The following is a 10,279-nucleotide window of genomic DNA, read 5'->3' on the forward strand; positions in this document are numbered from 1 at the left end:
CTCTTCACCACTTTTTTTTTCTTTGCTTTGGTGATTTTCTTCAATTTTTGTGTGGATTGCATCTAAAAAATTAACATGTTAAATAATTATCAATACGTTAATATTTTAAAAATATACCAAATTTAAAATATGAGTTTTGTACCACTGTGAACGGAGTCCGTTGATACCATGGAACACCCCTCTTTCGTTGCGGCCTAACAATAGGAGTCATTTCTTTTGTGTGATGTTCACCCACGTCCGATGACGGCTCAACATGTTTAGGTGTAGACTCAAATTCCCCCTCCAAACCATGACTACCTATATTATCATAGTCAAAATGTGTATCATGGGGATATTTTTCTTCCTCCTCTTCATTTATTATCTCTTCCTCCTCTCGAAACCCTCTGTCTGGTTCAAAATTTGTGTCGGGTTCATCTTTTTTCTGTAATACACGGTCTACTTTAGAACTTAAGTCAGCCACAACGCCTAGTAGACGCTTCACTAATGCCTTTGTGCTTGTCTTCTTCTTCTTTACCAATCTTGATGTGGCGTGTGACATATAACTTGTTTCTGTTTCAAGATGTTGCGAGGAAGAAGCATTTGTGGCAGATTCAGTCGAAGATGTTTGTATTTCGGACTTGTACATCCTTCTTCGAGCAGGCGAGGCAACATGAGGTGGACTATCCCGGACGGGACTATATTGTCGTGGGAGAGACTCTACAGGGTTAAGAGTCCAATTGACATAACGAACATAAAACGACAACATCAGCTCCTCCGGGTTTGCCACGACATTAATAGGTTGGTTGTTAGGCTGCAAAAATCAGATTGTTAGTTTAACATGAAAATACATTGGAATTTGTAAATATAGATGATTGTTAATATAAAAACCATACCACAGACACGTTCATTATTCGACAACATTGAACCCAATTCAAAGGTGTTTTACTTCTCCTCGCCCTCATCCGTGGCAATTCTGTCGGCGTGCGTATATAAAACTTGGTTGCCTCTAGGAACGTTTCCAAAATCCATATCTATGAAAAAAATGTAAGTATCGTTCTATTATAGTATAAAAAACTAAACAATGATAACTATTAAAATGCATTAGATACTAACCTTAAACGGAAGCATAAAACCGGGAACGGTATACTTATGTACTTTCTTCGATTCGGGATTGACCTGCTTGAATTCTCTAAACTCTTCTATTTTCTTAAACATTCCACGCATCATTCGCGAAGTATATTTCCAGAAATACGCACCCCATGCAAACCTGCAATTTTCAATTTATTTATTATAATTAGTGCATTGCATACTACTGCGGGAATGTCTGTTTTAAATGTAATACCTGTTCCAATCATCTATATTATCAGCAAGCTTGTATACTGTTGCAGGAATGCCCGTTTTAACGTCCCGTCCGTGTAGACCCTTCAACATAAAAACAAGCTGGATAAGCATCACATCATCTTCATCTTGTAGTGCCAAATAATTCGGGGACATAATTAAGTCTTCTAAATCTTTCAGCCGCAAACGTGCATCAGAAATATGTGGGAACAACCGAGCACGGAGATTTGAATTTGACTGGCCCTTTTCGTCATGGAGTAAATCCACATAAGGACCAACTTTTAAACCACAAATCAGAATATATTCAATTTCACCAAAACCCAACTGGATCCCCTCTATATCAAACAGAAACCTCCCCATTTCAAATATTTGTTGACACCTTGCTTCGTGCAACATCATCATATGCACAAGTAAGGGATCACCATGTGGGATATGCATTCCTAAGAATATTCCAAAGGGGGAAGCTTCGAATAATACTCATTGTGATTGTGTTAGGCGCGGAAAATAATCTTTAATGATAGACCCCACACGCCTTTCAAAGTTAAATCCGTTTTTTGATTGAGATCTTCGTGCTACACAACAAAAAAAAACATTATTTCATTTATAACATTAGTAATTGAAAATAAAAAAAAATATTATTCTATTATGAAATAAATAGCAACATACTTAAAAGCAGGAAAAATAAAAATTGTGCAAAAACCATCACTCCGCGGAGGCTAGAGGTCATTCCGCGGAGGCCTCTCTGCGGAGTGACATCTAGCCTACGCGGAGGCCTGCAAAGTTGGATTATAACATTCCGCGGAGGAAACACATCACTCCGCGGAGGCACCCTCTGCGGACTGACGTCCCCCTCCGCGGAATGGATCATCCCCAAAAACGGTTCTGTGATTTGTAAACCTAAAAATCCTAAATCTGTATACATATTTAATGTAATCAAATGGGTTTTCCTCTAATTTGAATCATATTCGACATTTTCGACATTAATAATTAGATGAGAATGTGAGAAATACCTGAGAACCGTATCCATCGGCCATAACATCGGGGAATTCGGGGTCCATCGGTGACGGAAAGAGCTATGCGACTCGATTTTGCCGGATTTGAAGTCATCGCCGGAGTTGAAGTCGTCGCCGGAGTTGAAGTCGTCGCCGGATTTAAAGTCTTCGATCAAAGCCCGGAGGACCCGATGCGGACTGACGAAGGGGAACGGGGACCAGTGGGGACCAAAAGAGGACCCCTTCGTTTTTGTCAAAAAAATATGGTGGAAATTACCAAAATACCCCCTCTTCGCGGAGATTTAATGGTTCCGCGGAGGGTCCTCCGCGGAATGTATGTCTATATCTGGAAAAACCTTTTTTTATTACTAAATTTATAAATTGACCCCATTTTTTGTCTATTTGCGGTATTTTCCCTGCCAAAATAACCAATGAGCCAAAATAAAATGAAGGAAATGTAAGCAGCTTGTTTCAAACTTATAACCTGTTGTGCATTAACCCAACGCCTTAACCACGTGACCACGACTCTACTTCTATCTATAACACATGGAACACATATATATACATATAAAATGTTGCTGGTGCACACTAATTAAAATTAATATTTTTTACATTAACACAAAAAAAAAAAAAATTGAATAGTTGCATGGGATCCCTCAAGACACTTTATATGTTCGGTCATGCATATATCTTACAGATTCAACATAATTTGAATATAAAATAAATAGAAACCGACATATTTTATATATTTAAAACATAGTAAAAAGAATCAATTATAGAAATAGCCCCTACAGTTTGGTGGTTTAAACCAAACTTTAACAAGTTGATAGCAACAATGACTGTCTATAGGAGAAATTGCAACTCTCATCCTGGCTTTGATAAAAAGACAATTTTATCCTTTTCAATTTATGTTTTTTTTTGTTTACTTGCTTATATTAGTTAACTAGGTGTGAGACCCGTGTATTACACGGGTTGATTTAAAAAAAAGATTAAACATTAAAATATAAACAGAAAACATTTTTTAATGTACAACTTTAAAATAAGAAAAGAAAAACGTATTTATTGCAATTTAATATCATATATATGATATTTAATACTTTACATATATAAGTATATGACTTTAATTTTAAAAATTGAAAAAACCAAAAATTGACAAATAGATAATATTTACTTCAAAAATACCACAAAATGACAAGTGTCAAAACTCATGAGAGCTTGACATGTGGCCAAAAAAACCTTTATTTATTAAAGAGGATATTATAAAATACAAAGGATATATTTTTTTTATCTCACCCGCCCCCGCCCCAGTTTCATTAAGGACGCATAAATCAATCGTTCATCGTCCCATTGTCTCTTTTTTTTCACATCTAAAATCCATTTGTTGATGGAAACAAATTCAGATATTATGATTAAACTATTTTTTTTTTCAAAAGAGGTAGATCACAAAAGCCCAATTCTACAAACTCATTACCACTAATGTAATACTTCATAATTAAGATCTCATTACAAAACATCCCCCCCCCCCCCCCTTGTACTTTCAAAAACCCAGATGGAGATTAGATCGATCATATCAAAATCCCTAATTCTTTCTTTGTCTGTTTATCATAACAAAATTTTGCGGTTGAAGATTGACAAAGACCCATCTCAAAATCCAGTCACTTATATTTTTACTATTGAAATTGTTTATAGTGTTTAAAATATACTATTATGAATGGGTAGTGCATGTAAAAGAGGTTTTTTTCACCTCCAACGACACCTTCATTCATCTTCTTAGGCGACTCATTAGATCACAAATGTCACTTCATTTTTCACTCTTGAATCTTCTATCTTCTCTCAGTGTCTTTATGATATTTGAAAATGAAAATTCAAGAACACACAGGTTTAATATCTTTCTTATCCTTCTAATTTTTTGTAACACCTTGTTCCGGATCATTCTGTGATTCAGGGTCGTGGGCCGGAAGTCAGTTGTGTAAAGCTTTGGGCCTTAAGGAAGCAAAGTTTAGTCCTTGTGGAAGGATGTAATGATAGTTAAGAGATTTAACTCTTGAATTGTGTTTGGGCCGAAGGGCAAAAAGGGAAAAGTCATAGGCCGAGTTCTTGCATGAAATATGGATTTTTTTTCGAGAAGTTTTTAGTCCAAGATATTTAGATAATGTTGTGGGGATCTTCAACACCTTTCTGTGGATATAAAGAACGTCGAAAACGGAGTTGGAACGAAGAAGTTACGACCGTTTGAAGTTAGGACGGTTTTGGGTTAAGCCGCGTACGTTGGGCGTACTAGGGAAGACGGATCATGGGGGATCAACCTGGTACGCTGGCGTACCAGGAGTATGCTGGGTGTACGCGATCATACCTTAAACCTTAATTTGAGGGTTTTGAGCCCTACTTAAGCTCCTTAACTCCCCTAAACCCTTATCATTCCCAGCCTCCACCTCTCCAACGTCCTCCCATGAAACCTTAACCCTAGTTTGAGCTTTGTGAGCTAAAGAAAGTGCTTTCGAGTGTGCTTGGTGCATCTTGGAGAAGAAGGAACTCATTGGAGAAGTGTTGGTTGCATTGGAGCTTGTAGATACAGACCTTGTTAACCTTGATCTTTCTTCTGGAGGTATAAAGCTTGAATCTTGATGATGCATTTGTTAGATCTAGCTAGTTTTGGGTGTTATGAGGTTTTGGTCACTTTAGTGCATAAAGTTTAGATCTTGAAAGTTTGTGAACTTGTAATGGATAAAGTTGGAAACTTTATCCATCTAAATATCATATTGGTTCAGATCTAAAGGTTGGAGACTAGGACTTAAAGGATTAAGTTGAAAAAGATGCACTTTTGGTCCCTTTGAGACTTAAAAACTAGATCTTGGTGGTTTGGACCATTCTAATGGATAAAGTTGGAAACTTTATCCATTATGGAGCTATAAGGAACCATAAAAATGTGATCTTGGTCTTTTATCCCTTCCATGCAAGATTTAAGATGTCTTAATGGATAAATAAGTTAGGGTTTTAGCTTTTGGACCTTTGCTAGCCATGGAAAGTCATAAAAGGGGGAACTTTATGACTTAAGTCGATGTTTTGATTCTAGATTTGAGCTCTGGACAAAAGGCCTTAAAGGATAAAGTGCTTAATGGGAATATTGGAACCAGCTCGTGTACGCGAGCCGTACCTGCGAGTACACTTAGCGTACTAGGCTGAGATCATTTACGGTGGGCGTAAGTTGAGTACGCTGGGCGTACTCAGCTGCCATGGACTTTGGAATTTTGACTTTTGACCCGTTGACTTTTTGACAAGTTTGACTTTTGGTCAAACTTGGATATAATTGAGTGTTTGACTAAGAGTTGGTCTCAGTTTGGTTTTAGGAAGTTTGGGTTGGCTGTTCTGATGCCGAAGCAGCTATTGGGCTTTTGTTGAGTAGTTCAGGTGAGTCTCTTCACTATACTCGTGGGTCGAAGGCACCAATGTCGACCCACTGGATTATGTTTTTAGGATGATAGTTTTCTTTGTGACACTTACTGTTACGCCTATATGTGCTTGTCGTCTTTGTGACTCTTGCTGATATGGTTGTATGCTTAATTGTAGGGATGAAATAGACTCGATATCGGTTGAAAGAGACCGAAGGGGGTGAAATAGACCCAATACCGGTTGAATGAGACCGAAGGGGGTGAAATAGACCCAATACCGGTTGAAAGAGACCGAAAGGTGGTGAAATAGACCTAGTACCGGTTGAAAGAGACCGAAAGGGGTGAAATAGACCCCATTATGTTTTGAATTGTTATGTATGTATGGTATGGGGAACTCCCTAAGCTTTGTGCTTACGGTTTTATGTTTATCTTTTCAGGTACTTCATTTTCAAAAGAAATGGCTCAGTTTGATCGCACTGCATCCCTTGAAGTTTTATTCCCCACCGAATGTTTACGAATTACTCTCATGTTTTGAGAATATTTTGACTCTGATCGTCTTTTGGAACAATGAATGAATGGCTTTAACTTATTTAAAAATGAAATTATTACTTGATATTTTTGGGGTGTTACATTTTTATAATACAAACTCAAGAACATGCACCCACATTAGGTCCGACTTCTCACTTATCGCTCTATGTATTTTTGATTTCTAGGTTTTCGAATTTCATATATTTTTTTGAGGTTTAGAAATCTTGGTTTTCCCTATCTATTGATATACATATGTTTATCTAGTTTTTGAAACACACAAATCATATCATATCACACATACCACTTGGTTCTTGAATACACATAAACAATTTCTTGAAATTTGTGGTTCATCTTTAGTTTGTATGTTCGAATGAGTTTTAAGTCAAACAACTTAGTTACTAAAATAAATAGGTATTTATTGTATTTAAGATTAAAGGGAAAATCAAACCTGGGATTGAAGGGAAATATGATGATGTGATTGACCTTTCTTGTAGATAATTGATCTGCAACAAATCTACTTGTATTATTGATATTCTAAGATTTCCCTTTATGATTACTTGGCGAGATTACAAATGGGTTCACAAAACAAATTCCATGATCTCTTTTTAGCCTATACTTGATTTTTTTCAAACAATATCCTGTTAACACAAATCTATTTTTGGCCCATACTTGATTTTTCCAAAGGGCGAGAAGACTATGTACTAATCAAGTGTTTCATGTTTAATTGTAACGTCCGCATATTCGGGCTAATCAATTAATAGAATAAGCTATAAAAATAACTTTTTGATAGAAGGTTATTTAGGATAAATCACCTTAACCAAAGTTATAGTGTATGTGACAAGGGTTATGTACATATAAAAAACGCTAAAATCCGACTTCGTATGAAGAAGTTATGCTTCTTCGAAATTTCGCGATTAAACCGACACGACTCTGCGGAACGTAAAAAGTGAATTTTTGATAAATTGCTTTTTAGCCTAAGAGGTCTAAACAAAAGTCATAGTAGTCATTAAAACCGAGATCGTGCATATAGAGAACGTCCAAATCTGACTTCATCAGAGCAAGTTATGATTTTTCGAATTTCAGCTCAGCAGTATACGACTCATAAACTAAAGTAGAGATCCATTGATTGTTAGGAAAAACAATCCAAATGAGTGTTGAAGATCTCTTCCATATGGTTCCGTCGATATAAAGACAGTCGAGAACGAATATCATATGAAAAAGTTATGAATTTTTAACGAACTTTAATAGTCTAAGCCTTTTAAAATAATAGCTTTAAAAATAAAGTCAAAATTAGCCAACGAAGTCTAAACGAAAGTTGTACATCTCATTGAGTGCTTTCCGGAGATATAAAGAATGTCGAAAACGAAGCTCGTATGAAAAAGAAATGATTTTTTGAAATGTCAGAAATCCACACGCGTGTGCGCGAGGGGCACGACGCGCAGAAGACTGCCGACATAGGGACACTGACAAATCTGGACCTGACACGTATTTCAAAACGAGAGGATCGACGTGGATGGAGTGTGCGGCGCACGCCTCATGCATGTCGTGCATATGGGCTATAAATAGATGTGCTCAACCTCATTCTCCTTCACACCGCCCACACTTTCTCTCTCGATTTCCTTCGATTTTAACCCCATTTTCCTTTAGTTTTAGGCTTCAGCGAAGCCATGCAATATATGAAGTAGTAGTAGCTATCAAGTAGAAGCCCTGCGGTGTCAGATAGCTAGTGAATAGAAGCTACCGGATCAGAATGTTGCCCGCTTAATTCCTAGCTTTCCGCTAAAAAGCTCAGTAAGCTAAGCTACACTCTATCTTTTCAGTGTAACTTATATTTATGGTCATAAGTTGTTATTATGAACCTATAAATAATATTTATCAGTAATTCCATGTCGTTATACTGATTGATCTACTTACGGGAGTGATGTCTAGGCTAGATTTAGTGAGGTGTTTAAAGTGGGAGTTCCAAATAACATACTTTGTATGCCAAACGGACCCTACCTCCGATATGATCCTACCTGGTTATTCCTTAATTAGATCTTGATGTAGACATTGAGATTATTGAGGAATCTAGACTATAATCATTATAGTCACCAGGATTATGAAATTAGACTAAGACTTAGTGCTTTCTATGTCTAGGTATCTTCAGAAGGGTGTAGCGAAGCGCTATCAAAATCATCAGTCACCCTTTTTATCATGTGAGTGCATAGTACCTTTCATGAACATGATTTAATACGAGTATTAAATTAAAATATTAAATATCTGTTGGAAGTCGTATGTTAATTATATGCTTAATGTCTGGATTATATGTTAGGATATATACTATGCTACGTGCGAACCAAATACAGTTCTATTTTATGTTAGGATTAAATAGATAACATAATATAATAATATTAAAAGTAGCATTGCTAAGAAGGTAAAAGAATAATAATACATAATGCTCTGTAGGGATTATAAATACACTAGAATTAGGTTAGTGTCACTTAAGGATAGAGTTGGTATTAAGGTTGGTTACAAACACTGTAATCTAGTCTAAGGATAAACTTAGACTCATGGAAGATATCTAGCTCAATTAAGTTTGATATTAGGTAGTCTCATTAGGAAAATGCACGTAACCTAGGCACGGAGAGTAAAGTTCTTTTCCATGACACTATCAGGTGTTGATGCATGGTAGCTCTGTATAGGATGACCAGATGTTGTGGGTCCCGATCAGGCAACTGTTAGCGGTATCTATGGTCACCCCACAAAGTAGGTGACAAAACTTGATCATTCTAGATGGTCTTGTTGATTATGTTGCTAGTGTGAGCTCATTACTCACAAACATAGATGAATTAGAAAAAACATATTCATCAAATACTCTGACGACCCATAAGCATTTATGACTTACACCAACCAAGGAAGCCCCTAGCGGTGTAGTCAATCTTAACTATTCATCAGGCGAGATAATTTCTTCCTGATAATCACATACTAGGGTCTGTGAGGATCGGTAGAAATGGATAGTCTAGTATCTGTGAGGATCGGTAGGAATAGATATGTAGCAATGGTTACTGTATGGTAACGGTTGATTTGCAGGTCTGATAATTATGGAATATTCTCATATCAATATCGTGGGATTAAAATCCCTATGTATCTCTCCAGGTTTCCCAACCCGATCCACTCAATCATATGCATCATAGGTATCAAGACATAAGGCACTGGAACTTGATTAGGATGTTGAGTGATTAAGAGACAACCTGCAATAGTATTCATGACCATCAGGTATTTACCCTTATTAAGATAACGGAATAATCAGACAATTTATTATGGTTTAAAACCTAGATTATTAATTAGAGTTATTTTTGGGATATAATTAGTGTGAGGAGCCGTGTTATCAGCAACTCGAGTGTGCGGTTCGGTTATCTTCATTTAGAGGCGAGTCTTCTTACCACACTAGTGGGTCGAAGGCACCAATGTCGTCCCACTGATTTATATGTGTTGAATGTATGTGACTATGTTTGATATGATCGAATGATATATATAAAGTCAATATGGGCTCGGAGTCATTATGGACTCTGGGTTGATACGGACCCGACACAGCTACATGTTGTCATATGGGTTGATATGGACCCGACACATCTACATGCTGTCATATAGGGTTGATACGGACCTCACACAACCAAGTGTTGTTACATACATATGTCTATTGTATGTGGTATTTTAGGGAAGCTCACTAAGCTTTGTGCTTACAGTTATGTTTATGGTTCTAGGTACTTCTGGTTCAAAAGGGAAGGGCCCGACATGATCACAACGCATCCACCCATGTTTTGTACTTTCTTACGATTTGGATTTTGTACTCTGATGATTGTTCACACAATGACATACTTTGTTTGGGGTTGTTTTGAATACTTGATGGTTTTTATTAAATTAAAATGAAATTTTTATCCATGATTTTTGGGTTGTTATAGGATAGATGCCTAAATTGCTGTAGACTTAATCAATAACATACTATAGGAAGATACCTAAATTGCTATATATATATATATATATATATATATATATATATATATATATAGTAAG

Source organism: Lactuca virosa, chromosome 1 (assembly GCF_052849685.1).
Source record: "Lactuca virosa cultivar CGN04683 chromosome 1, Lactuca_virosa_CGN04683_v6, whole genome shotgun sequence".
Classification (NCBI taxonomy): domain Eukaryota; kingdom Viridiplantae; phylum Streptophyta; class Magnoliopsida; order Asterales; family Asteraceae; genus Lactuca; species Lactuca virosa.